This window comes from Oryctolagus cuniculus, chromosome 14 (assembly GCF_051225735.1).
Source record: "Oryctolagus cuniculus isolate XC-2025 breed Fujian yellow rabbit chromosome 14, ASM5122573v1, whole genome shotgun sequence".
Taxonomy (NCBI): domain Eukaryota; kingdom Metazoa; phylum Chordata; class Mammalia; order Lagomorpha; family Leporidae; genus Oryctolagus; species Oryctolagus cuniculus.
Genome location: NC_142880.1, coordinates 91,003,432 through 91,028,893, shown reverse-complemented (window position 1 = coordinate 91,028,893; position 25,462 = coordinate 91,003,432). Strand labels below are relative to the sequence as shown.

At 50.4% G+C, this 25,462-nt stretch overlaps 1 protein-coding gene across 7 annotated transcripts in view; it reads right to left on the bottom strand.

Moving 5' to 3' along the window:
- SEMA5A (semaphorin 5A) overlaps positions 1-25,462 on the bottom strand; it is a 479,052-nt gene that overhangs the window by 407,460 nt on the left and 46,130 nt on the right. The gene's annotated exons all lie outside the window — the stretch shown is intronic.

Here is a 25,462-nt window from a genome sequence, read left to right as displayed (position 1 = left end):
AACAGCCAGATGGGGTCAGCAAGCAAACAGGTGCGATTACCCCCACTTTAGGGGGAGCAGAGAGGGCCAGTGGCATTGCTCAGGGCTCCCAGAGGGTCAGTGCCGCTCACATCTGGGCAAGAGCCCAGCGCAGACTCGGGGCAGCAGGCTGCCCCTGCTCCACTGACTCAGGCCGCTCCTCAAAGAGCAGGGAGGACCAGGAAAAGAACCTTTCATTACTCAGAATGGAACTCACGAAAAAAGCAAACACTGCTCTCTGGTGCAGCTTTAATAACAGTAATGACAGTAATTTTGCCAAATTAGAAAGGCCTGCCTCGCGATGCCGATCAGACGCCTGCAGGACTGGGAGGGAGACGGTGCGATTTCCGTCAGTCGCATCCCGAGTTGCCTGGCCCAGCCCTGGCTGTTGCAACCATCTGGGGAGAGAACCAAAGGATGGAAGATCCCAACCTCAATCTCAATCTCTCTCTGCCTCTCCCTCTCTCTCTCTTTCAAATAAGTAAACAAATCTTTTAAAAAATAGAAGTTAATTTTTCTGACACCTATAAAATTTCTACCTTGCTGGGACCTAGGAGTTACAGTGGCCTGTCATTTGTGGCCAGGGCATCTGACAAGGCAATGTTTAAAGGAAGCAGAAGTTTAATTAGGAGAAACAGTTATTTGGGGTAGGCAGTGGCAACTTCCAGACAAGAGAGGAGAGAAATTCAACGTTTCCTTAAACGGGCCATCACCACCCATTAAGCATCTATAAGAAAACACACACACACACACACACACACACATATGTAAGAGCCTTGTCACCATTTCACAGTTGCGGAAAATGAGGCTCCGAGGCACTGAAGAACTTGCCCAAGGTCCCTGTTCCGAAGTGCCAGAGCCGGGATACCACACACGGCTGCCTGCTCCATCCCCCCGGGGAGATAGACGGGAGCCCTAAAAGTGCTGGGTACCCCCAAGCATGCTGGACAAGAGACCTTCAGCTCATGACTGTTTCTCCTGTTCCTCTCACAAATCATCCACAGCAGGAAAATGTTCAATGCTGGACACACAGCCATCTCCAGCCTACAACCAATTCCCCACAGGCTTGCCCTGAAAGAACCGTGTAAGAACCTTGGGTATTTGGAGAACTTTCAATTAAATCCCGGAGCAAGGATGGTTAGGAGGGCAAGCACTAAGTCCTGACTTTGCAACTCGGGCTGTGTGTGAACTTGAGCAGCCCACCCATTACTCATCTGTGAACCAGAGGTGAGAATTCGCGATGAATGCAGAGGGATTATCCCCAAATCTGAATGCAGCAAAACCCCCAAGAAATGGCAGCTCTTGAGTTGGGCATGTCAGGAGATTAGAGACACTGCACGGGTGTTGACTCGGGAGGAACTGGGATGAAACCTGGCTTGCACATACAGTACATTCTATCCCCATGGATTTAGGGCATCTGACCGGGCTGCATTAACCAGGTAGGCACAACGAGAAATTTCAGGAGTGGCAAATCCTCTGTCTCTGAGCTTGTGCAACAGCTAAGAGCTTTGGTGCCCGGGGAAGCCAAAAACAAGATTCCACATCCAACTCTGCCCAAACTATTGTGAGGCCCTGAGCATGCACTCACCCTCCATAAGACATGTGTGCCAAACGGGGACCATCGTAGTTCCAATCTGCCATGAGAAGTAGATGAGAAAATACCAGGACTCCGATGGCAAGGGCAGCCATGCTTGTCACCAAAAACCCAGAAATCTAATTGTGGGCGTCATGGTTACCAAGAGCTCCAGTCACTGTCGGCCTGCCCCTCCCCTCCTCTCTGAATGTGGTCACAGTCACATGATTTCTCTGCCCCATGGGATCCAAGTGGAAGGGACTGGTGCCCCCTGCTGGAAGCCCTGTGAACCAAAGGGCCACGTCCCATGTTCTTTCTCCCTCCCAAGGAGCGGCCACACTCCAGGTGACAGTGGCCAGGCATCAGCTCCACCCAGAGCCCCGACCACTGGCAGCAGTACCTCGGGCAACCCCAGGGTACACAGGCATTGGGGGGCAGTTTGTTACGTAACCTGGCCCATGGTGAATGACGCTGCTGTTTTGAGAGATGGGTCTGCGAAGCTAGACAAGGGATACCAGGTTCTGATGCAAACATTAATTATTACGATTATGAAGCCATTCTCAGTGAAAGCAGGTGGCTAAAGAGAACATCAGCGGAAAGATGAAGACAAAATCTGTGTCCCGGTTCCTTGGGGACCGACTCTGCTTTCTCCCTTGCATAAGAGAAGGACCTTCGTGAGCCAAGTTTGATTTATGAGCCAGGAGGACACCATCCATCACAAACTCATGCATTAATCACACCCCTGAATCCACAGGAAGAGTGACATGTGTGGTGTGAGGACAAATGAAGAGTGACGTGTGTGGTCTGAGCATGAGCAGGGGTGAGGTCTAAAAGGGGCCGGCTGAGGCCTTGGTGCCTGCAGGACCTCCCCATGGGTCTCCCTGGGGACTGCCCCCCCCCCCGAGCACCTGAGGAGCAACCACCCAGAAGATGCACAGAGAACAGCACCTGCCCAGTGCCCACCCCCCACCCCCACCCCATCACCCTGCCCAGGCCTCCGCATCACTGAGGCCAAGGTCTGCCATCTTCCCACCAACTCAGAAGCCACAGAGACAAGGAAGTCCTCAGCACCAATCTAAGTAAGAATGCTTGATTTAGGACTGGAGATGGCTTTGTCAAACTCAAACAATCGGTGCTGAAGCAGCTGGCCTTTGGTTTGATCAGAAAAATAAAGAGAATTTTTAAACTACCCAAAACAACACATCATAAGTAAGTTTCATAAACCTCTGTTATTAGGTAGAATAACTGTTGCTATGAGCCAGCCTCTCAATGAGTCTGCACCCAAGCACTTTAATAAGATCCATCGCACTCCTAGCTGGGTGATACAGTTAGAAGCAAACTCATTCGCTCAACATGAAATGCTCTGTGGTAGGCTGTTATTTCGACTTTCACGTGAAGAGGGAAAAGAAAATCCATCTAGAAAGGGAGAAAAGTAACAACTGTTGCTCCTAATGAAATGGTTGGAGGCTCTTTACAGGGTGAAACCTCTAATGTAGATTGTAAAGGAAGGACTATACATTTCAACTCCCTGCCTTGGTCTCTCGAGATGCACACGGCCAGGCCACCATGCTCTGGGAAGCGTCCCTCCACTTTCTCTCTAAACGCTTGTGTTTGATTTTGTCTTTCCTTGTGTTTTTCTTCCCACTGCCTCCTGCTACTCCTGAGCACGGAAACGACTCCACTTGCGCTCGGGGAGATTTTTTTGCTTTGATTTTCTGTTCTTTGGAGGCACCCCCGCCAACAGCATTGTGGGACTCTGCGCTGGGAGGACACGGCGTCCACTTCCAAGGGCTCCTGCTCGCTGACCCTGATGAGGCTCCACTCGGTGTGTTTTCGCCAGTTCTCTTCTGCAGTCACAGGAGCCCTCCCCAGTGCAGCCCGAGACAGCAGCCAGAGGAGCAAAGAGCAGACATTGAAGGGGCAGGGGCTGCGAGGGCTGGGGAGAGCAGCCCAAAACCTAACAGTTGCTTCGCTCACTCCCAGATGTTGTCTTAACGTTTCCACTTTTCTGCATTGCGCAAACTGCACACATTCATGTAGCGAAGTTAGAAAAATACAAAAGAAAGGGAAAACAAATCATTCCTAATCCGACCGCCAGGACAATCACTGCATCACTTCGGTGCGTTTCTTTCATGTCTTTTATATCTGCTCATAATTGAGAAATACAAGATCCCTTCAACAAGCTCATGGGAAATGTACAGTATGCAAAATCTGAGCCTGGCTTTATAAGTTGTTTTCTTAAATAACGAACTTATCTATTGATTCCATTCTTCCCCATGACCTTGCTGAAGTACCCTGCCTATAACACACGAAATGCATACATGTATATAGGGTGATGTTTATGGAGGAAGAGGTGGACCAGGGGATATCGCGACATACACAAAGTGAAATCTCAGGGCAGGGTTTTAACAGCTGCATCACACTCACATATGCACCACTGCTCACTTCCACACTCCCTTCCTGGGGGCCACTGCTCTGCTCGTATTTTAATTTGCTCACTTTTTTTCCACCTTGCATCAATGATTAAAGTCCTCAGGAGGAAGAACTACCAGAGGAGGTATCCATGTGGATGATTGAAAATAACAGAAAGAAACGAAGGCTCTACTTGCAAGATACAGTTTCACTGGTGAGTTACCTGTGTTCCTTAGCAGGACCTACTGGCTGGACATGGAAGTCGGGTATGACAACCAGGAACAGCAGTTGACAAGAAGGCCAGAGACGGAGCAAATCGCACGCTGCTGTGGCCTCGGGCTGAGCCCAGGGGATCAGCTGCCAAGACCACGCAGCCTCTACAAGGACAGAGCGCACAGGGCAGAGACTGTCCCCCAGGGGTGGGCGTGTGGCCTAGCGGTTAAGATGCCTGTGACCCACACTGGGGTTACTTGTGTTTGATTCCTGGCCCCAGAGAACACCAGGTGGTCATGCGGATGACTGAAATAATGCAGGCCAAGACGACAGCAGTGATGGCTCCAGTACTCGGGTCCCTGTCATATACATGGGAGACTGGACTGAGTGCCCAGCTGCTGGCTTCGGTACCGGCCCAGCCCCAGCTGTTGCAGGCATTTGGGAAACAAACCAAGAGACTTGGAGACAGCTGTGTGTGTACGTGTGTGTGTCTCTGTGGCACACACACACTCCCTGTCTGGTGCATACACATGCTTGTCTCTGACACACACACACACACACACACACACTCCCTCTCTTGTGCACACACATGCATGTCTGACACACACACACACACACTCCCTCTCTTGTGCACACACATGCGTGTCTCTCTGACACACACACACTCCCTCTCTTGTGCACACACATGCATGTCTGACACACACACACACACTCCCTCTCTTGTGCACACACATGCATGTCTCTCTCTCTCTCTGACACACACACACACACACACACACACACTCCCTCTCTCAAATAAGACTGTACCCTGAGATGGTTGCCAAATCTAGAGCTCAGTATATTAACCAGGGAAAGGCTGAGGAGGCAGAGAAGGGGAGAAGACACAAGAGAGAATGGGGACTGGGGGCACAATTCAAGGAGCAGAGCGAAGCCCAGGGAGAGACAGACTTGGGCAGGTGGAGAGCATGGCCAGATGGGGGTGGGGGAGGGCTGGCCTAAGAGATCCGGAGAAGGCCCAGCCCTGCAAGCAGGTGGGGCAGGCACACAAGAGCTCGGGCCACAAGGGTACCAGCCCATCAGCATCCACGTACCAGAGAATGGATGCGATCCCATGAGCTGGGAGCAGGCTGGGTGCACAGGACAGGGGTCTGAATGCTAGAAGCTGTAGGAGCAGAGGATTGGTGCCCACAGGACAGGGGGACCGGGGTGATAAGCCCCTCAGTGACACCCTAGAGGCCACCCCTTGCTGCTACAGCAAGGTCATTCAACTAATGGGAATTCAACGCCGCTCCACACAGCAAGCTGTTGGTTATGAGGCGTGTCAGATGGGTGCATACCATGAATACCTACCCTCCAAACAAGGCCCAAGTGTTAACACCACAACGATGCTGGAGAATGCAATGAAGCAGGTGCTAACAGGTGCTGTGGATGCTGAAAGAAAGGGGAGCTCTCCAGGGTGAAGTCTGCAGCCCCAGGAGGCTAGTCTGACCACTCACGCCATCGCCAGGGCCAGACAGTTCTTCACACCCAGTCCTGACTGCGAGGCCCCTGTGTCCATCTGGACGAGACAAGGCATGTGCACAGCGCGTAGAGTCAGAGAGGGGCTGAGCCAGAGGCCAAGGCCACACTGAAACATCTGTGGGGTTAGAGGCCCCAGGGAGGGAGCCAGGCCCATACTCAAGGACACCAGCAGTGAGGGACGCAGACCAGAACAAGGACAGAACCTTCTCCGCAGAGGGCAGGCTGCCCCGCCACGGACGGAGTCATCAGACACTTACAAGAAGCATGCTGCATCTTCTGCTCTTAGGGCATGCCGAGGTCTCATCTAAAAGCATCTACGCGGCCGGCGCCGCGGCTCACTAGGCTAATCCTCCGCCTGCGGCGCGGGCACACCAGGTTCTAGTCCCGGTCGGGGCGCCGGATTCTGTCCCAGTTGCCCCTCTTCCAGGCCAGCTCTCTGCTGTGGCCAGGGAGTGCAGTGGAGGATGGCCCAAGTGCTTGGGCCCTGCACCCCATGGGAGACCAGGAGAAGCACCTGGCTCCTGCCATCGGATCAGTGCGGTGCGCCGGCTGCAGCGCACCGGCCATGGCGGCCATTGGAGGGTGAACCAACGGCAAAGGAAGACCTTTCTCTCTGTCTCTCTCTCACTGTCCACTCTGCCTGTCAAAAAAATAAAAAATAATTATAAAAAAGTAAAAAAAATAGAAACTGCTGAAGCCAGGAGTTCCCGGCCCCAGCACCACTGACATTGGGGACCAGGTCTCCCTCTCTTGGAGGCTCTCTGTAGAGGTTGGGTGCAACCCTGGCCTCTACTCCAGAGACACCAGCAGCACACACACCCACAAGTGGTGGCAACCGAAGCTGTCCCTGGGTCTTGCCAATGTGCCCAGGGGAAGGATGCAAAACCGTCTCCATTAGGAAGCACCAGCTCAGACCATCTGGAAACCACCAAATAGTTTACGTGTTTATTAAAACACATACATAGAATGCTGAAAATAGCTTCATGTTTATTATGTGCCTGAACTCAAAGCGTTTTGGAAAGCTGGGCCAATAATAAAGGCTGCAAGGTGGCAGAGTAAGTCATCAGGGCAATTGCAAAGTGATGGGGGAGCATTAATCGCCTGAGGCGAAGCAGTCATTAGCTGCTGCTGATGTGCAGGGGCGGAGCCTTAATAATTCAGGAAAGGAAAGGCTGCAGGCAGTGTAGACTTGAGAGTTATTTATTTAGCCAATTAGATTCGTTTTTGGTGGTAACCCTGCTTTTGTGAGTAGAAAGAAGCCATGTGTATCCCTCAATTAGGAAAATTGGACGTTGCAAATCTGCCCTCACGGCTTTGCCCTGGAGGATGGGTGGGAGCAATGGCCCTCGAGCCTGCATAGGAGGGAGAAGAGGCTGGAGGGGCGGCAGACCCCTGACTCACCCGCCGTGCGCAGACAGAGCCCCGCGGGGCCAGCTGGAGGAATCAACCCAGTAGCCGAGTGTCCGCGGCCCCTCTCCTTTCTAACTCTCTAACCTCGATCCAGTGCAAGACCGCGAGGAAGCAGACCAGGTAACATTACAGCACTCAACATGCGGTCATGACGAGCAGTCAGATCCTAACCTCTAGGATAAGGAAGACAGCGTACAAACATAGACCCGAGAGGCCCACTCGGCACGTGTGATGCCACGTGGGACTCCCGCATCCCACAGCAGAGTGCCCGGGCCTGAGTCCAGCTTCCTGCTAATGTGCACCCCGGGGCAGCATTTGATGGCTCAACTACTGGAGTCCCTGCCACCCACATGGGAGACATGAATTCACTTCTAGGCTCTTGGCTTCAGCCTAGCCCAGCTGTGTGGTATCTGGTGAGTGAACCAGCAGATGGAAAGTCTCTCGCCTACTTCTTGCTCTCTCTCTGCCTTTCAAATAAAGCGATAAAAACTTGCAAGAAAAACAAACAAGACAAGACACACGCATTTGGTGCAGCAAATTCAAGAATGTCCCTGTTCAGACTTGGCTCCCCAGTCATGACAGGAGAATGACTGCAGGTCCCTGGTGTGGGCCCGGTGCAGGGAACTGACTGGGGTTCTTATAACAATAGGGGAAGCACCCCCTCAACGGGGAGTCAGCTCAGCCCCCAGACTGCAAGGGCCAAATGAGAGAAAACAAAGTCAGGATGAAGAAAAACATCTAAGTCTACTCGGTTCTTCTCACTGGGGCAAACCACAGAAACTCTAGTCACTACTGCCGAAGCTGTGAGAGAATTGTCGTCTAGTTAGAACCTTGCCTCGTCCGTTCTAGTCCAGATTTCACGTTCCTTCCTCTCTCTCTGTGGTTCCAGTTGTTCATTAAGGGGCCAGATGGTAGCCTACCTGGAGGTGCTCGGACGCCCTGTGCCACTGCCTTGTCCTCACTGTCTCAACACCGGGCACGGCCCCACCCTGAGACGGAGAACTGGATGCACGGAGCCATCTTGTTCAGCTCTGAAGGTCTTGGATCAGTTCAATCCCAATAAAAGCATAAAATGGAAACCACATCCCCAAACTGTTTTTGTCTCACTGAAATTAAACGGGTGGCTCAGTAAACACGACATGAAGACTCAGCTCCCCACGGAAACTCACTCTCCCCAAAACCACCTTTGTCGACCCACACACGCATTTCTGTTCTAGGCTTGTGTGGGTTTGGTTGTGTTGAGCGAGACCAGCAGGGCACAGGGCGGATGCCAGTGAGTCTGCCAGGAGCCAGGGGTGACAGCCCGAGACAGCCAACCCACTGATGTTGTGCACAGTCAGCAGGTCTTCCAGCAGTGGGAGGCTCCACTCACAGCCGCAGCTTATGGAAACAGAACTCGGCGCACATGAGTTTCGACTCCGGAAGGAGAGAAAACCCAAAACGCAAGATGTTTCTTAGAGTGGGTATCCCTGGAGGTTTGGGAGGCCAAGAGTGGGAGGGGAAACAACCCCTGTGGAAACCCAGAGAGAAATGATACTGATCCCGGTCACCACTTGGGAATGAGGGGTGCCCAGTGGCAGGTGGCTCAATGGGTCATCACCAGCACCCTGGGAGGAGAAGGGGCCACTGTGGAAGTCCATGGTGTAAACATCGCTCCCCCCAAACCCGCCATCTTAACTTCCTGCTACCAGCAGGCTCCCAGCAAACACAGAGGGGAGAAGAGGGACCCACAACTGCTCTCCATCGGTGGGAGGAGCCTCCACCACACCGCCTAGAGCTGGGAAGAACAGGCAGGGCTGAGACCCCCCCGCGCTGGGGGCTTGCATCTGGGACACAGCTGGGCTTTCTTGATCTCTTCTTCCGGGGAACCCCATGGAGCTTCTCCCCCTTTTCTAGCCCCAGTAGGCTTGGTGAAACACTGGATAATTTTAAAATTCAAGGGGCTGGTGCTGTGTGGCATAGCAGGTAAAGCCACCACCTGCAGTGCCGGCATTCCATAGGGGCGCCGGTTCTAGTCCTGGCTGCTCCACTTCAGATCCCGCTCTCTGTTACGGCCTGGAAAAGCAATGGAAGATGACCCCTGCATCTTGGGCCTCCGCACCCACATGGGTGACCCGGAAGAAGCTCCTGGCTCCTGGCTTCAGACCAGCCCAGCTCCTGTTGTTGCAGGCATTTGGGGAGTGAACCAGTGGATGGAAGACTTCTCTCTCTCTCTCTCTCTCTCTCTCTCTCTCTGTAACTCTACCTCTCAAATAAATAAATAAAATATTTTTTTAAAAAAAAGTATCTTCTCCTCCAGGAAGCCTACAATAGTCCACCCTTCTCAACCCAAGGGTGACGTCTGTGCATATCTAAAAAAATAAAATAAATTTAATAAATAAATACTTCAAGAAGAACGCACACACAGGGACTTCACTCCAAACCTTCAGACTGTTTTTCTCCTGCCCTAACTAAGTGTCACGCCAGCAGTTAGACTGGGGAGCACCGGGGTTCTGGAGGACGGCCCGCCACCAGGACATCGCAAGGCACAGGACTCTCTGACCACTCTCCCTTCGTCCCGCCCTCCTCTGTCCCAGCGGCTCTCGCTCTGCCGCACCTTCTCCCCCTCTCACGTCCTCTCCCTCCTCCTCTCCTTTTCCTTCCCCTCCTCTCGCTTCCCCTGCCCTACCCCTTCCTCTTCTCTCGACTTCTCAGTAAGGCAATGACTTCTAGCCTTATCCTCATGCAATACACGGAGCTGGCTTCCGATCACGCTAGAGAGTGCGGCGCTGGCATAAGGAGGAAACACATCCAACACCTCACAAGACCACAAATAACAAAGCTTGAACAAGCTCTGGGGGCAGAAACCCTTCGCACTGGCCATTGTAGACTGAATAGTAGATAGCACAAACAAGCGCAGCATGCAAAAAGAATGTGCAGACGTGGGGAGTGAGTGACTAACCACATAAACAGCCGAAAACCTGATAATCAGAGCTTCGAGATTTACTTCTCTTTATCCCCTGATTAGCACGCGCCCCGGTGCACGCTAGCCAGGCCCGTGAACTGCACACTCTTCAACATCAAACGGTGCAGAAACATAAATCAGATCCAAAGATTAATGCAGCTGAAGTTACAAAATGAGTGCAATTAAACAAAAACTAAAAATACCAAGCCCGAGGGGAGGGAAGACACAGCTGTGAAAAGGATCAAAGAACGAGAAACCCAGGAGAGATCCAGAGAGTGGCAGGGTCAGCGACTGCTCCGTGGTGCAGTCTGTGGCCCACATGTGCCTCCACAGAGAGGAGCGTGGGACTGCGATCGGGACAACGCCGGGGGGCTAATTCTGTACCCACAGAACCATACTCTGTAAGGCAGAGGTAACCAGGAAACTCCACATTCTCTCCACCACTGGACAACAATCAGGAAAGGAGAAATAGCTGCTATCCACGGATCTTCCAAAAGATTCCGACATGGAACCACTCAGACCTGGACCCCTGTGTCGGCAACTTTTCTCCAAAGACAAGGCAAAGTCTGTGCTCTGTGTCCCCTCTGGAAAAACACAGGAAACCTGTGTTTATCGCTCTCAGGATCCTTTGACAAAAATGCCAACGGTAATTAGCAGCTAAGGTGATTTCATTGGCGTCCCAGAGTCAGGACAATATAAAAAAAAGCCCTTAGCTGATCCCTTCATTAGAGCAAGCTGGCTCTTATTTAGCAGGTCCCCAGGAGGCTACAGGTAGGTAAGCAGCCAGCTAGCTGGCAGTCACAGTCAACATTACACATCTTTGAAGTTAATGACACTAAATGGAAATGCTGCAAGTGTAATTAACAGCAGAGTGTTTTAATAATGCCACAGAAGAACTGTTTCACTTTTCAAGCGCCGAGCCAGAAATAACTCGGTACACCACGGTGGCCCCTTCGAGGTGCAAGTCACTGCTACACATCTGTGTATTTATCACCTGAAACTCACTCACAGGGAAGTATTATTGGGATCACTGGGAGAGTTACTTGTGAAGTTGGTATCAGTAGGAGCCTGACCGGACGAGTGAGCATCGCCTCAGCTCGAGTTTCATTTGATCGGTTCTCAGATGGATGAAACCCCGTGTACCTCTGGTGCTGCCGTCCCCGGATTCCTCCAGTGAGAGCCCTGCCCCGCCCTGCCCCCACCACCCTGCACCACAAGCACCTCTAGAAGCTGCACAGAGTCTGAGGCACAGCTCCCCCTGGGTGGGGCTGCCAGATTTAGGAAATAAAAATGTAGGGTATGCAAGCGAATTTGAATTTCAGATAAACCACAGGCTCTTGTTGGGTTATTTGTGAATTCCAGACAAAGGGATTTTTTTAATTTAGCATAAATACAGGTCAGAGTTATCCTAACACAATTATTCCTTGTTTATCTGAGGTTTAAATTTAACTGAGTGCCCTGTATTGCATCTGGCAACCCTACCAGGGTGCCTGCCTAACCCAGACACCTGCCCTACCCCCTGGGGAGCAGGAGGCCACCATAGCCATCTGAGTTCATGACCTGCTCTGCCCTCACCTACAGGTCCTGGAAATGACACAACACATGGGTGTATCTAGAAGAGAAGGCTCATTCAGTGTTTTAAGACAGGAGAGGGGCCAGTGCTGTGACGCAGCAGGTAAAGCCGCTGCCTGCACTGCCGGCATCCCATATGGGCACTGGTTTGAACCTCTGCTGCTCCACTTCAATCCAGCTCTCTGCTATGGCCTGGAAAAGCAGTAGAAGATGACCCAAGTCCTCGGGCCCCTGCACCTGCGTGGGAGACCTGGAAGAAGCTCCTAGCTTCTGGCTTCAGATCAGCATAGCTCCAGCTGTTGGCGGCCATGTGGGGAGTGAACCAGCAGATGAAGACCTCTCTCTCTGCCTCTCCTCCTCTCTCTGTGTAACTCTGCCTTTCAAATAAATAAATAAATCTTAAAAAAAAAAAAAATACAAAGAGAAAGTGTAATGTGGCTCTGAAATCCTGAGAATCTGGAAGACACAAAAGACATCAGCCTGCCATACCAGAGTGAATCGCTCCTTCAAATATGGACATTAGAGGTTGCTGGGACGACTCCCAGTGCCTCTGGGGATGCTCCACGTTGCAAGCCAACAGAAAACAAGAGCAAGAGACCAGCTCAGCCAGGACAACTGCCACCCACCCTGTGCCAAGTGGCAGGAAACTCAGTCGTCTGGGTGGAGCCACCAGGGTGAGAAGTTGGGAAGAGGAGGCAGGAAGGGACCCAAATGACCCCTGGCACCCAGCAGACCGCAAAAGATGAGAGTCTTCGGTCATCCTCACTCAATGAGCTCCAGCTACATGGAAAGCAAAAACATCACCATAGAAAAACCACAAACCCTCAAGGTGAGCTCATGACCATGACTTCTAGGAAAACCTACAAAGCACTAACCCATGAGGAGACAGAGTTAACATAGCAAATACTAGACTTTAAAAGCAATGCAATCAATTCCCTAGAGGTTTAACATACTACATTATAAAAGCAAAACAGAACAGCCTGCACCAGCTAATGAGAAGGCTTTAGAAACGTAGAAAACGAGTATTGGCAATAAAATCATAAAACTAAACAGGCTGAATTGTAAAATGAACAGCTAAAATGATTGGCGGGAAGACACAAGTTAGACAGACAAGCAGGAGCGGAATGTGAGTTCCAGAATCCACCAACCGAAGGCCAGAGATGAGGAACAAAGGTCAAAGATGGGGAAAGAAACAAAAGCGGTAGAATCTGCAGGAGGAACTCTTACGACAGGGGAGGCGGACGCACGGGAAACACTGGGACTCCACACGTTCTTGTTAAGGCAATCCTCAGGTATTCTGTATTTTGCTGCCATAACGAATGGGATCACATTTTGCCATGTTCCTCCTGGAAAGCAGAAACTTGCTGATTTCTCACATTTTTATAACACATAACCTTTCAAAACCCTTATGTCTTCTAATATTTGCACTTGATCGTCTTGTACTTGGGGGCCAAAAATAAGGAATAATTTTTTTCCCTTACAACACGCATTTTTTTTTAACTTCCTTTTTTATCCAGTTGCATTGCTTAGAACATCCTTCCCAGCATCGCATCACAGCAGGACAGCCAACCTTTCAGGGCAAGAAACTGACCATGAAAGAAACTGACCATGACTGCACACCTGTCACACGGCCTGGGGCAGTTCAGATGCTGCCCCGGTAGGAGCTCAGAACGCTGTCAGAGGCGCACCTGGGAAGCCGTTCACAACCTCCTTTGGCTTCTTGATTTTCAGGTTGAATCACTCATCCTTTGATCCTTCCTTGAACAGGCAGAATCCCTAAGCCAGCCCGTCCATCCGTGCATGCATCGAGATGGGGGCAGAGCAGTAACACTCCAGGCTCACATCACTGGGCACGCGACATCCTACCTGGTGGTGGAGTGGCCCTCATCAAGTGACCCTGATGCCAAACAGGCTGCCTTGCTCAGGTTAGCTCCTTGTGAAAGATCTCTGGGCGCTCCCTCTGACTTGTCATACTCTAAGGTCACTCTACTTTCTGCCTGCAAGCCTCTAACTCATTACTGCCCCCAGGTCAGGAAAATCAACGACTCCTCTCAACCCCATATCTGTTGAAGATTGACATCAGCATCTGGTATCTGCCCAGACCAACACAAGACATTGTCCTCAGGTCCACCAGCTCCTAAACCGATCTGGGCCACTCTTTAGCATGGTGCTCCCGCGTCCCCAGATCTCCTCCACTCACAACGTTCACCTGCTACAGTCTGGAATAAAATACGCTCACTGGAGTTTTTTTCCAAAACCAAAAGGCATGTAAAGCCTACTCAGAATTTAACACTTGGTTACAAGATCATGGAAAGGGCAATGTTAGACACCCCTGACGTTTGTGTTAAACTGTGCACGTTTTAGTATGAACCGAGTGTCTGTTCATCTTCAGGCAGCCTTCTCCAAGCATGTGTTGAAACGCTCAGTGGCTGGCTGGTTGGGTTGGTTGGGTTGGTTGGGTTGGTTTCTGACTGTTGCTCACTGTGGGCTCAGCTCCAGAGAGAAATCCCGTTTTCATGACTGGGAGCCCTCTCTGAACCACCTGCAGTGCTGGGCAGAGCTGGCACAGGCAAGTAACACAGATCCCCTGACATCCAAAAGCCTCCATCAGCAGCTCTGGCACGAGCAGAAGAAACTAGATTTGAAGGCAGCATTTTGCGCTAACAGCGGGTTCCTTAATTTCTAATGAAAATTGTTCAAAGGAGAGCACACGTTACTTTTTTCATATAATCTGTGCTCAGAGTGCTTACTGAACAGCAGGTGCTAAGCCTGGGGTACAAGGATTTCTTTCATTCTAATTAAAAATGTGCAGGGGCCAGCATCTGGCCTAGCAGTTACAACGCCAGGCGGAGACACCTACAAGCCATAGGAGAGGACCTGGGTTCGAGTCAGGAGTGTAGCTCCCCATCCCAGCTTCCTGCTCATGTGCACCGTGAGAGCGGCAGAAAGTCACTCAGCTGCCTGGGTCCCTGCCACCCATGTGGGAGGCCTGGATGCAGTTCCAGGCTCCTGGCTTCCGCCTGGCCCAGCCAGAGCTGTTTCAAGCACGTGAGGAATGAATCAGTGGACGCGAGAACGCTGTCTCCTTTACAAAATTCAGAATTTTTAAAAATTGTGCCAAAGGGAACAAAGTGTCAGCCTCCCTAAGGCTTACCTTTAAAATCTCACCGAGGAGACAGGCCCTGCACCAGGCTAGGAATGCAAGGTGAGGAGGAGGAGGGTGACGAGAAGTGGGTCTGTTTTGCCAAAACTGGATGAACCAGGCCACGTAATGCGAATCTGTCTACTCCATCAAGTTCACTTTAAATGCCAGAAACGTTGAGGCAAACCGCTCTTCAAGCACGGTTAAAATGATTCAAACAGAATGTTAAAAAGTGAAGTGGGCATTTAGCACTCGGGAAGCTAAAGAGTTCTTGAAGTGCAGGCTGAGTGGGCCGAGGACCCGCTCGCAGAGGGAATGGCTGTTATCAGCTGTGGACGGGTGGGGACTCGATGGCTAGCATCACCATCCAGCCTCTCACAGCGCGCCTTCTCTCCGAGAGGTTACCTAGGTGAGCACTGCTTCGAGTGCGCTATCCCCAAGCAGCGCTCACAATGACTGCTTTTCGGCTGTGCAGTGCCAAAGGTTCACAGGCGCCACCCTACCCTCGCTGTCTGTGGCGTCTCTGCTGTTGCTATGGGGCCATGGGGAGGACACACAAGCCACTCAGCAGACCACCTGAGATAAACACGCCAGAGATCTGTCACTGGGGAAGGCAACGAGTCTCATCTGCCCCCAAACACACTGAATCCCTTGGTAAGACTGCGTAGGTAAGATAACCAAACACAGGGAAAAGGGGCAAATTTCTTCAAAATAATTGCACTTTATCAAGTAGGCTACCAATGTTTTCTTACTCATTTACTTTACAAGAAAGCAATGTTTGCCACTTGAGAACATTATAAGAGGCCCAATTTGGGGGCTGGCATTCTGGCACAGTGGGTTAAAGCCTTGACCTGCAGTGCCAGCATCCTGTATGAGCGCCAGTTCAAGTCCCGGCTGCTCCACTTCCGATCCAGCTCTCTGCTATGGCCTGGGAAAGCAGTAGAAGATGGCCCAAGTCCTTGGGCTCCTGCACTCATGTGAGAGGCCCAGAAGAAGCTCCTGGCTCCTGGCTTCAGATCAGCTCAGCTCTGGCCATTGCGGCGATTTGGGAAGTGAACCAGTGGATGGAAGACCTCTCTCTATGGCTCTACCTCTCTCTGTAATTCTTCCAAATAAATAAAATAAATCTTTAAAAAAAAAAAAAAGGCCTAACTTGACTTCACAAAAGGCCTCAGGAAGCAGAACCAGACCCAGAGGTGAGCGTAACGTATGGTATTTAAATTGGCACCGGCTTTGCTTTGGCACAGCCTCTCTTACAGGGCTGCAGCTTCCAGACTGCAGAGCTGATGGGGAGGAAGGACAAAGAGACGACCAGGAGACAGCTTCCCTCTTGCACGTGATCCACCTTGGCAAATCTGCGGTCTGTCTTCCTGGACGACGGACAGAAGCCACCCAACAGTGTCTACACAGTGCCCACAGCCCATGTGGGAAGTCCATTCCTTCAACAGCCCATCACGGAGCACCTGCTGTGCGCTGAGCACCTGTCGAGGCAAGGGGACCCACGGGTGGACAAGTCAGGGAAGTACCCGGCCCCAGGGGTCCCGGTCTCTGTGAGGGAGAAGACAGTCCACGACTTCCCTAAGCGCAGCGAATGCTGTCCGTCGCAGAGTGACGTCTCCTGGGGGATGACAGCCGCTTCCTGGCCGTTTTTCTACGCCAGGAAAACACACACGATCAGCACGGCATGACTGAGTCCCGTTCTACAAGAGGAGACGAACGCTCAGGAAGACTGAGAAATGAGCTTGTGCAGGTGTACACAGGGACTCTGTGTCACTTCAGAGTTGGCCAAGGCAGCGATCCAGAGAGGGACCTCAGGGGAACTCGGGCCCTACGTCCACTGCAGCTGGAGTCAGCGCGCAAGACCAAGGGAGCCAGACACAGATGACCTGACGTCCCGTAACCTCCATAACACGCAGCTCCTCCTCCTCACAGCCTCAATGGCTGTGACCCCCCAACTGGTGTTTCACTTTTACAGAAACCGTAACTAAGAAGGAATACCATCAAAGAAACTTTCTGGAAAAACAGTCTTATTCCTAACGGCCAAAACACGGGAAGGACCAAGACGTCCCTCGGTAGGTGCATGCTGGGTCAAGGGCAGTAGAGCCAAATGGTGGAAGACTGTTCAGTGCTAAAAAAGGGGAAGCCAGGAAGTAACCTCACATGCCGGCTGCCCAGGGAAAGAAGCCATCAGAAGAGGCTGCACGCTGTCTGGTTCCAGCTAGATGACGTTCTAGAAAAGGAGACGTATGGAGACAGACAAAAGATCAGCGGTTGCCAAGGGCTGGGGGTAAGGAGGGATGAACGGGCAGAACCCGGCAAAGCCACCCTGCATGGCCCTATAATGGGAGACCTGGGTCACTGCACATGTGTCAAAACCCACAGAACGTGTGACAAACACCAGAGTAAACTACAGACCCCGGTGACAGCTATGCGCCAGCACGGGTTCATCAGTTGTCACAAATGCACCACTGTGGTAGGGGACACGGATAATGGAGGAGGAATGAGGGTGTGGGAGAGAAAGGGGTACCATCTGAACTCCGGGTACTGTCTACTCAACTTTGCCATGGACCTAAAACAGCTTGGCAAATAACATCTAGTCATTAATAAACATACGAACGCAGATACCTGACAAGAAAAAACACACACACAGTCATGACCAAGTATCGATGTTTATTCAAACAGTTACACAAGCATGCTTCCCCCTATCACACGCATGCACACCTCCCTTCATTAGGACTGCAAAACTCCTCCGGAATGGCGCCTACTGACATTATTAATTATTAACTTCTTCAGTTCTATAGGGAGAATGCCAGTACAGTCTTTCTATTTATAGAACAGAATCGAAAACCATGGGACAAGGGAATACGAAGAGAAAAATCTCATTATGGCCTGACAGCCCTTGATAATAGGATTACAGTTATTTTCTTCCCAACCACACACATGCAAAGTTAAGTCAATATTGCTTTTCTCTTCCTAGAAATGTGCACTGAATCCCTGCAAGAAACTTTTCCATGACAGATTGTCTGCGATTCATCTCGGAATGCTCGGGGGAATAGGCTACGAAAGGCCACACGTGCTCAAGTCCCTTATAAAAAATGCCAGAGAACTACCATAGGCTTTCCACAGACCCTCTGGTAGACTAACTCATCTCTACACTGCTTATGGTACCTAACATAATGCAAATACTCTCAGTAAGCGGTGATCACACTGCAATGTTTAGGGGAAAACAACTAAAAAGTCTGTATCTGCACAGTATAGATCCAATTTTGATTCTTTTTAAATATTTTCAGCCTGAGGTTGGTTGAACTCTCAGATGATCAATCTCTGCTGTTATCGGCTGAGTAGGACTCGTGTAAGATACTGAAACTCTGGTGTCTTAAAGGTAATGGTTGCAGGATTAAGGGTCTTGATCTAATGATGGTAACTGAGAAATGGTCTCACGGGAGGTGTTTAGGTCACGGGGGGCATGCCCTCTGAGGGTAGCTCTCCAGAGAGAGCGGGCCAGTGTTTGAGTTCAAGTTGGCCTCGCTTCTCTCTGCATCCTGGCTCACTGCGGGGTCCTTCCTCCGCCCAGTCCTGAACTGCAGCCTGTAAGCTGCAAGCTGGCCCGAGTCTGCTCCTTCCCATCCAGCTCCCTCTGGGCAGCTGGGTCACGGAAAGGATGCTAACGCACAGGGACAGAGTGCCGACTGCACACGCCTCTGAGGCCAGCGGCAGGGTCGCGGCGTCACGTGAAGAACCACGGCCTTCACAGGAATGGAAATCACTGGATGTGCCCTAGAAGTGAGCCACCGAATCCTCTGTGATTTCACCTGCTAATATGTCCAGGTTCAATGCAACACGTAACCTACCACACACACCTGACAGTACCTCTTCCTGGCATGTGCTAAGTACTTATCATACCTCGTTCTAGCATATGCTAAATATTGCACCAATTTTTAGTTAACTTTCTTAAAATATGCTTTTCTATAAAAGTGAACCATGATCTCATGCAGAGCTAAAATTCCAAATCTTCTCCTTAAAGATTACTTATTTTTTTTGTAATAAAACTAAGCTAAATCAGCAACTATCCTTAAAGCTCTTTCTTTGGCACAAATAGCCTGATGCAATGGAAATAATCATAATTATTTTAAAGATTCATTTATCGATTTGAGAGGTAGAGTTACAGAGACAGAGAGGGAGAGACAGACAGAGCTTAGATCCACTCACTGGTTCATGCCCCAGACAGCCACCATGGCCTGGGCTGAGCCAATCCAAAGCCAGGAGCTTCCCCTGGGTCTCCCACACAGGTACAGGGCCCAAGCACCCGAGCCAGCCTCCACTACCTCCCCAGCAAACACAAGAACTACAGGAAAAGCCTACTTGTGGGAAAGCAAGCAAACAAAAGCTGAAACTGGACACAGTCTGAGCTGGAGAAGCAACTCCTGCAGGTAACTGGTCTGGCCTCACCTTCACCATGTTCCCAGCTCTGCAGACCTAGACCGTTCTGTAAGGACTGTGCCCAGAAACAGAGCTCCGGAGCCCCACAGCTAAATCCGGACTTACTGAGCCTTTACTAAGTGCCAAGCTTTCTCACAGGCCCTGGAATATGAGGCAACAAGACTGAACCTGACAGGGGGTAAGTTTACGAGACTGAGTGACCCTGGTCCCACCAAGGTCACCACAGTGACACAGGTGCCCCACAGCGATGTGTCCACAGGAAGGTGAAGAGGGGACTGTGGTGGGGTGGGGGACACCGGACCCAGACAGTCAAAGGATGGTCAGGAATTTTTAAAGTTCTTGACAAAGCAAACTCCTTTTCTTTTTTTTTTAACCATTCTAAAGTAGACAACAACACTTAATGTAAACCAGTCTACATGCAGTTTAATCTTAACTGTTCCATTTTAGTAATTTGTCCTTCTTACAAGAACAAGGAAATAAAAACTTTGGATGTCATCAGCTGAGCTTTTATTTCTAAATACATTTCCTTTGCTCTTTAGTTAATGAGCAGAAGATACATAACTTTTGGTGACTGAAATGCAATAGTTATTCCTTATTTTTAAAAAAATGCTAACAGATTTGATGTTTTACTTTTCTTTGATATTAGTATAAAGACTCGTAACATACACTGTTTGCTAAGGGCTGTAAAATTATGTAAAAGGAAGAAGAAATTGAGGATGAAAAGGAATTATTTCCCATCTCCTGGGCAACGCGATACCTTGTAGGTACAAGGAGAAATGTGGTTGACAAAGCGCTAAGCCACTGTGGACCTGGAACATCAGGCTTCAGTCTGTATGATGTTCCCCTGAAACCCAAGAGATCAGCATTGATAACCTGATCATTTGTGAGAAGCCCACAGGGCAGCCTTGGTTCTGCAACTGAAATGCAGGAACTGCAACACTGCTTCTAAACGCATCCTCCACAAGGGAGCCAGTTCACACAGCAGCACCCTTTTTTTAAATATCAGAGGACTCTGTCCAGGTTGAAGGAAATGGCTTTGTGTAAAAAGGAGAGAGGCCATCAAATACACACGTCCATCTTCTAAGGAAGTGTCCCATACAAGGGGGCCCTGGGCATCGCCTGCAGTGTTTCCATCCTTAACAAAGTCATGCTATAGGAACTCGTGAGAAAAGAATGAGCAAGTAAGAGCAGCTGTCACTCCAGGCGAGACTGTGCTGGTCAGGCGTTCTGAGAACAGGCGCAGCACAGACGTCTCCTTCAAACCACTCACCACCATAGGTCAGGAGGCGGGCAGGCTCCGCACAGTGCACGACCCAAAGCGGGGACTGCCCAACCTAACCCACACACGTCACCTCCCTGTGTACACCACACAGCCAGCAGCTAGCCAAAATGAAACTCTGCCAGTGTGTGAACCACGCTACACTTGGTAAAGGGAAGATAAAGCAGAAAATATGCACACAACATCTGTGGGAGTATTTCCAAGATATTTTCACCTAATGAAATCAAATTCATGAATGTGTTCAAAGGCTCCACTATGTTATGCATTTACAATAGGAAAAGCAAAAGAACGCATTTCGACATCATATTTGCTGCACTAGCTCAAATACATACCAAATACTAAACTCTGGTGAACGCTGGAGAGACAAATATAAAATACAATTACTCTAAACAATGGAAATATTTTGTCCACCAAAACTATTCATGATTCATTCCATTAAGCCCTCCCTTCCAATCCTATGCCAGGTTCTCAATGAAAACCGAATTCAGATCACAGTGCTGTCCAAGGTGTTGGCAGCATTAGAGGGGAGCGGGGCAAGGAGTCGGAACGTGCCCTGTTTCGCTTTTCCTGATGGGACGTGACCAGACGGGACCTGGTAGACCAGACTGATAGCAGGTGCCACCCACGGCTATCGGCACACACCAGAACCTAAGCCTCCTCAGCACAGGGACTTCGTCGCCACAGTGTCCCCGGTTTGCCTGGCGCATGACAGGCATTCGGCATCTTTTGAATGAACGCTGGCATAAGAGCTGTCAATGAAGAATGTGTAATTGCACATCCAGACAGATGCACTTCAAAAGAAGCTAAAAAACAAAATACACACATTCGTTCCAGAAGCCACAGAACTGCTACAGCAGCTGCCACTCACGGCGGAATCAGGATCAGTGCAATGAAAGAAACATCACTAGACCCACCTCTCAGATTATGACAGCAACATGTCTACTTGTACCCCCTGAGTCAGCAGCAGGGTCAAAATATGAAACTTGCAATTCAGAGCTGCAGAACCTGAGAGCTGTGTTCCATCCACTCAGCCACCAGTCCACCTGCCAGGAGCCACGGGAAATCATGGTCCCAGGGAACCAGGTCAGTGAGCTAAAGGCAGCTTTAGAAGAACTCCATCAGTCTGCATTTTTTTATTCTGGGTTTTCATTTCCATCAAGTACAGGAAAGTCTGAGAATATTTTTACATCTCACCAAACCACACACACGCACAACCTGCTACCAGCCACCAAGAGTGACAAAGCTCTCTGAGATCATCACTGTGCATTTGTGTTTTAATATGCAAGAACAAGAAGGTCTTAAAATAGCCTTGCAAATGAATCCAGTATTTGTCTTCTAAATTGGGTAATCTGGCACGTCTTCCAAATGCAATGCCTTATTGCAGGGAATATCACTGTGGTGGCATTTGTCTCTCCTCCTTTAGTATATCCGACACCTACAGGGGCATGGTGCTTCTCCTGGAAACTTGGGAGGGTGTGGAGACAACGACAGAGCAGGAGGACCTTCTCAGAGTAGCGAGAAGTTCAACTTGGTGGTTTCTCAGGTAATCTCCCCACTATTCATTCTGTCTCAGAAGTCATGCTCAGGTACCTTTTTATTTAACTAGCAAAGAAATCCTATGTAATTTCCCGTGCCTGTTATCTTTCCAAGATACCTACAAATTTAGAAGCCATGTTCAGACATGCCTGCTGGGGTCAGAGGTCACGATGGTGGAGACGTCAGTCTAGCTGGAGCGTCAGGCACCTGTTTTGCAGCTGTCAGCAGCTGGGCACACCTGGTGATGCCCAAGACTTGAGGAGGAGTATCACAGAGTGATCCAGTGCTGCAAGCTGGGCATTCGTTTTGGGCTCCACTAAACGCCCAGGTGTTATACGCTTGGTCCCCAAAATCTCTCATCCCTCTCCGGCACCAGGCTGGGCACCAGCACCCACCTGCATCAGAGACGTCCTGGGCACTGGGCACTGCCAGTCGGCTCTGTGTTTGCCTCTCTCCTGCAGGCTGGGTGGTCTTTTTTCTCGATGAGCCTTGCATCACCAGGGAAGGGATTTGGGAAGCGCAGACGGAAGTCTGCAGGGAAGCAGGTGAAGGATGGAAGGTGAGGAGGCACTGTCTGATTTCAGATTCCGGTCCTCCGGACCCCGCAAAGCATGCTCCTCCAGGGGGTCTTGTCTTGCTTTGGCTGCCGAAGGGGCAGAAGGAGAGGCAATGAGGGGTTAGGGAAGGGGGGCAGGGGCATTTCTGGGACTTGGGGAATGCCCTGGGAGTAACAGGGTGCTGCTCCGCCTCCCTGGGCATAGCGCTGGGACCCCACTTCCCTCCGGCCTGGCAGACAGGAGGTACCAAGCCAAGGGATTCAGTGCTCCTAAGCTGCCTGCCATCAACCACCAGATCTAACAATGGTGAGCAGAAAAGCAACCCTGGAGAAACACCTTCCCCATTCATCTGGAACGGAGAAACCATTTCTTGAAATCGGATGCCATCACTGCCCACAGAGTACAAATCCTGGGTCCTCTCTCAGTGATGATTTGCTTACAACAGTACCAAAGAGAGCTTCTTGAGTAACATTTATAACAGTTTACTTGAGCATATTATTATCGTAAATAAGCACAAAGAATCTTTTTCTTTTTTCCTAAATTTTTTTAATTTTTTTTTTAAAGATTCATGTATTTATTTGAGAGCCAGCAAAAGAAATACAGAGAGATCTTCCATCAGCTTAATTACTGCCCCCCAAATGGCTGCAATGGCAAATGCTGGGGCAGGCCAAAGCCAGGAGCCCGGAACTCCATCCAGTTCTCCCCTATGGGATGCAGAGGCCCAAGCACTGGACCATCATCCACTGCCTTCCCAGAAGCACTAACAGGAAGCTGGAGCAGAAGCGGAGCAGTGGGGATTTAAACCAGGGAAAAGGGCTGCCAGTGTTGCAAGTGGCAGGCTGACTCACTGTACCACAACGCCAACCCCAAACAATATTATATTCAAAACACAGTCTATTCCATATTTATCCCTTAGCTCCACGTTTTTAATTTTTAAGGTTTATTATTTTTTCTATTTGAAAGACACAATAATAAAAAGAGAGAGAAGTATCTTCCATCTGCTGGTTCACTCCTCCAACGCCAGCAAAACTGGGGCTTAGCCAGGCCAAAGCCAGGAGCCTGAAACTCTTCACAGATCGCCCACGTGGGCGACAGGGACCTAAGCACTTAGGTCATCACCCACTTCCTCCCAGGGTGCATTAGCAGGAAGCTGGATTGGAAGCCAAATAGCTGGAACTGTAACCGGCACTCCAACGTGGGACAACAGAAAAGCCCAAGGGGTGACCACAGTGCCCCGTCCTGCCACGTCTCTCTCTGTATTAACTTTGCTTGTTCTGCAGAGATGAGCAACACTCAGAGTTCACTCTGTCAGACAGATGTATTAGTTACTGCAAGCTGCAGCATAATGAAAAGCTGTGTATGCAGCAATTATGATAATGCCGCACCTGAAGGAGTAAATGCAAAGCAACAAGTGTGACAGAAGCACACAAAGGGCAGCTCGCTCATCCCCTCCAGGAGGAGAGCGGCCTGCTGCTGCGGTGCCACCTGGCGGGACAGGGGCCCAGGCGGAGCAGCGAGGAGTCCCACGGGGCTTGACCAGCCCCAACCGGAGTCTTCACAAAAACCCAAGGTGTTTTGCTCTTAAAATCTGACAAATCTTGGGGCCGGCACTGTGGTGCAGGGGGTTAACGCCCTGGCCTGAAGCGCCAGCATCCCATATGGGCGCCGGTTGGAGACCCGGCTGCTCTACTTCCGATCCAGATCTCTGCTGTGGCCTGGGAAAGCAGTAGAAGATGGCCCAAGTTCTTGGGCCCCTGAACCCACGTGGGAGACTGGGAAGAAGCTCCTGGCTCCTGGCTTCAGATCGGCGCAGCTCCGGCCATTGTGGCCATCTGGGGAGTGAACCAGCGGTTGGAAGACCTCTCTCTCTCTCTCTCTCTCTCTCTCTGCCTCTCCTTCTCTCTGTGTGTAACTCTGACTTTCAAATAAATAAATAAAATCTTAAAAAAAAATCTTACAAATCATTATGGCGCATGTGAAAAGCAATTATTTTAAGGGAAAACATCAACTAGTTCAGTGCCTTTTCTTTATTTTCTTTCTACTCAACCTGAGACATTTCCTCGCATAAAAAAAAGACATCAAATTTCAAATAAAGAGAAAAGCAAGGAATGGCTATGCGGCTGGTTTTACTAGGTAGTAGGTACATTCCAAAATCACAGGACCCACACCATTAATAATGGCAGCAAGAAGCTTGCCTCCTGTGGTATACGGAGAATGCCCCCGCTGACTTTATGTCTCCTGCCCACATTCAATCCAAGTCCCTAAGTCACAGAAAGGTCCTCCCATTGTCTACCCCTGCGTACAACGTACAATCTCAACGCTCTATGCACAGGGGAAGCTCCATCAATAAGTTCACGGGGGACCTCAAAGTCTGGCGATCGCATCTTTACTCACAGTCCAATTAGTGAACACTGGTCCTCCAACATTCCATTTTTCTGTTGAAACCACAGGAGACAGAGTGATAGTGGAACAGGGAGATAGCTTACTGCTCTAGTCGAGGGGAAGATAGTTAGAGAGAAGAGAAGACAGTTTGAGGGAAGAGCCAGGGAGAAACTGGCGGAGGAAACTCCGTGCAAATTAGAGGGGCACGGTGGGCCTACATGGAGGGTGTGGACGTGCACAACTCAGGACTCAGCACCCGAGAGCCTCAGCAACAGCTTTGGAGTGAGATGAGACCAGACTGCCGCAGCCCAAGCAACTGGCGATAAAGCTGTGTGAAGAGCCTGGCATGAGTCCAGCTTGGAGCCCAGTGGAGGACGTGTACCTGCCAACCTAGAGTTAAAGGGGGAGGGGGGCATTGCTCTCTCCCCGACCACCTGGCACCAGCATCCTGTAACTAGCCAAG